Below are 7,578 nucleotides of genomic sequence, written 5' to 3' on the forward strand. Positions count from 1 at the left end.
TGTGCTGTGTGAGAATGGAGCCAGACACCAAATATCCTTTCTATAATTTTGATTGTAAATGTCTAAATTAAATTTAAATAGTTGTAAAAGAGCTGCTCGAAATAGTCAGAAATTCTAAACGTAAAAGTATAAATTGAATCCGAATTTTTGACAAAGAGCATTTAACACATGATATAACAAGTCAAAGGTAAAGTTAGTATATAATATACACGAAGCCTAAACCGGCTGTTAAAATGACCATAAGGTAATGTGCAGAGAGTGTGAAGGAAGTTTTCAACATACCACAAGAGGTATTCGCTGTATAATAATATACTGGGATAAGTTTCATATTTCCTGCGCAGGTGAATGACACAACAAACTTAACAGAAAAGGTAACTGTGTCCAGTTTTGTACGTGACGCACTGAACTTTGTGCAGGTTTAACGTACCTGTAGAACAGTAACAATGAGCACATATAGTTTCTCTTGGAGAAGTTATCAGATATATATGAAAATATGAGAAGAGAAAACTAAGACAGATTACACAGTAAAAGAGTAGAAACCTTGGCAGTGTATAAGACACAAGAAACATACCTAGAGCATGAAACAAAATTGTGAAACACAAAAAAAAAAGATCAGGATAGCAAGACGACCCGAAATCATTGCAGTAAACCAGACTGAAACTGCCACAAAGACAAGATAGAACAAATATGTAAGTCCTGTGTCAGGAAATTTGCAACTATCGAATCAGCTATAAGTTCTCGCACATCAGAGTGTTACATCGTGATGAGAAAGTAAAAAACATTGTTTTAATAAAAAGTGCAAAAATTTTCACACAAAGATGAACACATTTTCATTCCTCATTTTAAAATATTACGAAAGAAAACACGAATATATAGAAATACAACACTCGGGTCTTTATGGCCGAAGTATTTCTCAAGCGCAGCAAGGTTCTTCAGTCGAATAAAGTAGAATACTGAAGACAGTAGTACTTTTGACGTAATCAGTTCGCCATTCATGGTAGAAGGCGAAAATTTTCTCAAACCAGGCTTTAGAGACTGACCACTTCCTACCAAGGGTGAAGCATTGATCAAGTCAAAACTACTTCTACTGGCAATATATATAACCAGGTGTTACACATGGGTATTATTCTTCACTTGTCCGTATGCCACCAAAAAATATGATATAAAGCATGTATGGAGAGACAGAAGGAGCAGTAAACAGCAATATTTTTATAGGGAGAGAGAAACCACGTAAGGAAAAAGCAAAGTAGCATAGTTAAAGAAAACAAGAACTTCCGAGACACGTGGCAGTGGAAGACAGGAAGGCACTTCCTCACACATCAAGGCCAAACATACAACAACCCAAATTACTGAGACACTTATGCAACACATGGGAATCTTTACTGAAGAAACGTTTCGCCACATAGTGGCTTCATCAGTCCAATACAAAGTTAAAATGGGTAAGGAGAGGAGAAGTTTGAGGTAATCAGTCCCTCAACCTGGAATCGATGTGTTCAGTCCATCATCATGATGTTGCAGACACTGCAACATCATGGGATCTTGGTTCAAAGACTTCAACGCTTGCCCAACCTTTGGACGACGACCTACTTACACTAGTGGCAGGTCCCACTGTGATCCCGCCTCCTCCTGCTTCAACTCATCTCACCGCAGTATATAAGCCACCTCTCTGGCCCTATGCTGCACTTCCTACAAGAGTGATGGACTGAACACATCGATTCCAGGTTGAGGGACTGATTACCTCAAACTTCTCCTCTACTTACCCATTTCAACTTTGTATTGGACTGATGAAGCCACTGTGTGGCGAAACGTTTCTTCAATAAAGATTCCCATGTGTTGCATAAGTGTCTCAATTCTTCAACTTGTCGGTTTTCTAAACCATTCATCACAAACCCAAATTACACTCAGCACTGGAGAGACCAGAAATATGTAGGAGGAAATATATATAGAATATTGTATATAGAAGTGAAAAACCAAACACATCTTTGTATATTACTAGTATATGTAAATTACAGTCAGGCTTCCCCAGGTTTTATAACACATCAACAGACAGGATGAGAAAAATTAATAAAACAATCAGAACAAACAGGTTGTTGCATAGGTGAAACAGTTGGTGGATGTGCTTGTTCAGACACCTTGTTAACAAAGAAACAACTTGATGTTACAAATCTAAGTGAAGAAACTATTACATCATAGTTGTGACCACCAGACCTTGATGGCTGCCAGAGTAATCAGCTGTATAAAACCTTGACAATATGGTGAGGCAATCACCATAGATACAGCAACCCTCCATACATGAACGAGGAGTCGTTGTCTCTGGTCCTTGGTTCAACACTGCAGTATTGGATGTTGACTTCATACATAATCTCTTGAAGGGAACAGTTGATGTTCACTCCATATACTCAGTACATGGACTATAAAATAAAATTCTAAGAATGTAAAAATTAAGTGCAGTGTAAGAAGCCATTGACGATTAGGACTGAAGAGAGATAAACAGAAGCTGGAGCTGAACTTCTGCCAACTCTTCTTATAAATAAAGTAGATAAGAACACATATGCACTAGTTGAGATCAATATAAACACACATTACTAATACTATTAACGTTGTGAATACAGCTTAAGAAAACACGCGTATTCCGAGACATAATTATTACCATGGAGAGGTCAGTGTAACTTGTAGTTCAAAGTTATCTCGTCTTACGTCATAAAGTTGAGAACTTGACTTATTCTGGTTAGTTTATTGTTCAGGAAAAAAAAAAAGTAGCTGTTGCTACGTAAGCTCAAAAAGTTTATTTTTTTTATTAACACATCGGCCGTTTCCCATCGAGGTAATAGGAGTTATTAAAGAAAGAGGCAGTAAATTAGTGGTATGTAACATTTTACCTAGAATAAGGTCGGTAACCAATGGTACTCCAGGATAACTGTAGCAAATAGCTGAATTAGTAAGTAGTGTGAAGATTCCAAGATGAAGCTTATTAATAATGAGACATTTAACATTTGGGTATCTTTATTCTGGAAAAGTTTCACCAGCCAGTGGCTTCGTCAGTCCAGTACAGAGAAAGGTGGGGGATGAGGAGGAGTTTGAGATAATCAGTCGCTCAGCCTGAAGTCGATGTGTTCAATCCATCAGACTCCAACCTGAGGGATTGATTACCTCAAACTCCTCCTCATCTTCCACCTTTCTCTGTACTGGACTGACGAAGCCACTGGCTGGTGAAACGTTTCCAGAATAAAGATACCCATAAGCTGCACGAATGTCTCGTTTATCAACATGTCAGTTCTTCGAAACCATTTATTGATATATGAAGCTTATTAACAACTTATCTCGAAGAAAGAGAAGAAATTCATCTTTTACGACAGAGAGTCGAAGCTTCACTTGAGTCAGTAAACAGGGACAGGCTGGTTCATGAGACAGATGGTTCATGAGACAGGCTGGTTCATGAGACAGGTAGTTCATGAGACAGGCTGGTTCATGAGACAGGTGGTTCATGAGACAGGTAGTTCATGAGACAGGCTGGTTCATGAGACAGGTGGTTCATGAGACAGGTAGTTCATGAGACAGGCTGGTTCATGAGACAGGTGGTTCATGAGACAGGTAGTTCATGAGACAGGCTGGTTCATGAGACAGGTAGTTCATGAGACAGGCTGGTTCATGAGACAGGCTGGTTCATGAGACAGGCTGGTTCATGAGACAGGTGGTTCATGAGACAGGTAGTTCATGAGACAGGCTGGTTCATGAGACAGGTAGTTCATGAGACAGGCTGGTTCATGAGACAGGCTGGTTCATGAGACAGGTGGTTCATGAGACAGGTGGTTTATGAGACAGGTAGTTCATGAGACAGGTGGTTCATGAAACAGGTGGTTCATGAGACAGGTGGTTCATGAGACAGGTGGTTCATGAGACAGGTGGTTCATGAAACAGGTGGTTCATGAGACAGGTGGTTCATGAGACAGGTGGTTCATGAGGCAGGTGGTTCATGAGACAGGTGGTTCATGAGACGGGCTGGTTCATGATACAGGTGGTTCATGAGACAGGTGGTTCATGAGACAGGTGGTTCATGAGACAGGTGGTTCATGAAACAGGTGGTTCATGAGACAGGTGGTTCATGAGACAGGTGGTTCATGAGGCAGGTGGTTCATGAGACAGGTGGTTCATGAGACGGGCTGGTTCATGATACAGGTGGTTCATGAGACAGGTGGTTCATGAGACAGGTGGTTCATGAGACAGGTGGTTCATGAAACAGGTGGTTCATGAGACAGGTGGTTCATGATACAGGTGGTTCATGAGGCAGGTGGTTCATGAGACAGGTGGTTCATGAGACAGGTGGTTCATGAGACAGGTGGTTCATGAGACAGGTGGTTCATGAGACAGGTGGTTCATGAGACAGGTGGTTCATGAGACAGGTGGTTCATGAGGCAGGTGGTTCATGAGACAGGTGGTTCATGAGACAGGCTGGTTCATGAGACAGGTGGTTCATGAGACAGGTGGTTCATGAGACAGGTGGTTCATGAGACAGGTGGTTCATGAGACAGGTGGTTCATGAGACAGGTGGTTCATGAGACAGGTGGTTCATGAGGCAGGTGGTTCATGAGACAGGTGGTTCATGAGACAGGTGGTTCATGAGACAGGTGGTTCATGAGACAGGTGGTTCATGAGACAGGTGGTTCATGAGACAGGTGGTTTATGAGACAGGTAGTTCATGAGACAGGTGGTTCATGAAACAGGTGGTTCATGAGACAGGTGGTTCATGAGACAGGTGGTTCATGAGACAGGTGGTTCATGAGACAGGTGGTTCATGAGACAGGTGGTTCATGAGACAGGTGGTTCATGAGGCAGGTGGTTCATGAGACAGGTGGTTCATGAGACAGGCTGGTTCATGAGACAGGTGGTTCATGAGACAGGTGGTTCATGAGACAGGTGGTTCATGAGACAGGTGGTTCATGAGACAGGTGGTTCATGAGACAGGTGGTTCATTATACAGGTGGTTCATTATACAGGTGGTTCATGAGACAGGTGGTTCATGAGACAGGTGGTTCATGAGACAGGTGGTTCATGAGACAGGTGGTTCATGAGACAGGTGGTTCATGAGACAGGCTGGTTCATGAGACAGGTGGTTCATGATACAGGTGGTTCATGAGGCAGGTGGTTCATGAGACAGGTGGTTCATAAGACAGGTGGTTCATGAAACAGGTGGTTCATGAGACAGGTGGTTCATGAGACAGGTGGTTCATGAGACAGGTAGTTCATGAGACATGTGGTTCATGAGACAGGTGGTTCATGAGACAGGTGGTTCATGAGGCAGGTGGTTCATGAGACAGGTGGTTCATGAGACAGGTGGTTCATGAGACAGGTGGTTCATGAGACAGGTGGTTCATGAGACAGGTGGTTCATGAGACAGGTGGTTCATGAGACAGGTGGTTCATGAGACAGGTGGTTCATGAGACAGGTGGTTCATGAGACAGGTGGTTCATGAGACAGGTGGTTCATGAGACAGGTGGTTCATGAGACAGGTGGTTCATGAGACAGGTGGTTCATGAGACAGGTGGTTCATGAGACAGGTGGTTCATGAGACAGGTGGTTCATGAGACAGGTGGTTCATGAGACAGGTGGTTCATGAGACAGGTGGTTCATGAGACAGGTGGTTCATGAGACAGGTGGTTCATGAGACAGGTGGTTCATGAGACAGGTGGTTCATGAGACAGGTGGTTCATGAGACAGGTGGTTCATAAGACAGGTGGTTCATGAGACAGGTGGTTCATGAGACAGGTGGTTCATGAGACAGGTGGTTCATGAGACAGGTGGTTCATGAGATATTTGTGCGACATTTAGGTATATTTATTCAGAATAAAAATAATCTTTTGTTGCACAAGTAGTAACAGCAGCATCAGCAACAGTAATGTTAGTAGCAGTAGTAGTAGCAGTAGTAGTAGCAGTAGTAGTAGCAGTAGTAGTAGCAGTAGTAGTAGCAGTAGTAGTAGCAGTAGTAGTAGCAGTAGTAGTAGCAGTAGTAGTAGCAGTAGTAGTAGCAGTAGTAGTAGCAGTAGTAGTAGCAGTAGTAGCTGAAGTCATAGTAGTAGTATTAATAACAGTAGTAGTAGTAGTAGTACTAGGAGTAGTAGTAGTAGAAGTAGTAGCAGCAGTAGTAGTAGTAGTAGTAATAGTAGTAGTAGTGGTGGTGGTGTTATAAACATTATTAGAAGTAGCAGTCATTAGAGGTCAGAAGTGGTTTATCTCGTAGTTGTGTGAGGAAAGTATCTGGTAAATATACTTTAATGTTATATAGATTAATGTTGTGGAAATATTATAACTAGCAGCCTTTCAAATGATGGTGTTGAAGGTGGCAAAGAGTGAAGCTACAAGGCACTTCACTCACTCAAGTTTGGTTCCCACTAGATCAATTAATGAGTATCTTATCAATGCATGAGATGTCCCTCGGCATTTCCATGTATGATAAACGGTGCCGGTGGCGTCCCACCTGTTGGCGTTATTATGCTCGTAAATTCTCGTGAGCAAGTCTCTCCCTGTTTCCCCCAGGTAAAGGTAAACTTTATCTCATTGTGCACAAGGGATGGTGTATGCCATGGTGTATACTTATAACTCATTAGAGGGGATATTAAATGAAAATTCTTTTTTTTTCCTTAGTGAGATATTCTGACTAGCATGTAACTCTTGGCAAGTGTTCGTAAGTACTCACCTAATTGTGGTTTCAGGGGTCGAGACTCGGCTCCTGGCCCCGCCTCTTCACTGATCGCTACTAGGTCCTCTCGCTGCCTCCTGAGCTTTGTCATATCTCGTCTTAAAGCTATGTATGGTTCCTGCCTCCACTACATCGCTTGCTAGGCTATTCCGCTTCCTGGCGACTCTGTGACTGAAGAAGTACTTCCTAACATCCCTGTGATTCGTCTGAGTCTTCAGCTTCCAGTTGTGACCCCTTGTTTCTGTGTCCCCTTTGTGTATGTGTGTGTGTGCGTGTGTGTGTGTGCTCACCTAGTTGTGGTTGCAAGGGTCGACTCACAGCTCCTGGCCCCGCCTCTTCACTGGTCGCTACTAGGTCACCCTCCCTCCTTCATGAGCTTTACCATACCTCTTCTTAAAGCTATGTATGAATACTGTCACTTTTGTGTGTGTGTGTGTGTTTGTATACTCTCTTAGTTGTGCGCGCGCGCGCAAGGTAACACCGACCGGGTGACGTCACCCGGTCGGTGGACTATGTAGAATGGTTTGGTTTCTACGTCTTCAGTCCCGAATAAAATGAGATGAGAAGTGAAGACGAGTAAATATCTGTCGAATATAAGCACAATCTTCTTCCAAGAACTCAGGGCTGTAGATACGTACAATCCTCACAAAGAATCCTATGAATATCCGGCATTTGTCGCGAGAATCGTGGTGCGTAAAATGAAGGATACACTGAATCACAGTGTATCCTTCCTGGGTGTTCTGTAGAGTAGTGTCGAGGATGCGAAGTTTACCTTCAGCTTCTAGTTCAAGTCTAAATTACTACTAATCTCTCCTACCCCCATGTATATCCTGTCTTCTCTAGTGGTCCTCATATCTTAGAAGCGATCAAGTGTACATCAGTGC

This window comes from Cherax quadricarinatus, chromosome 12, assembly GCF_038502225.1.
Source record: "Cherax quadricarinatus isolate ZL_2023a chromosome 12, ASM3850222v1, whole genome shotgun sequence".
NCBI classification, from domain to species: Eukaryota; Metazoa; Arthropoda; class Malacostraca; order Decapoda; family Parastacidae; genus Cherax; species Cherax quadricarinatus.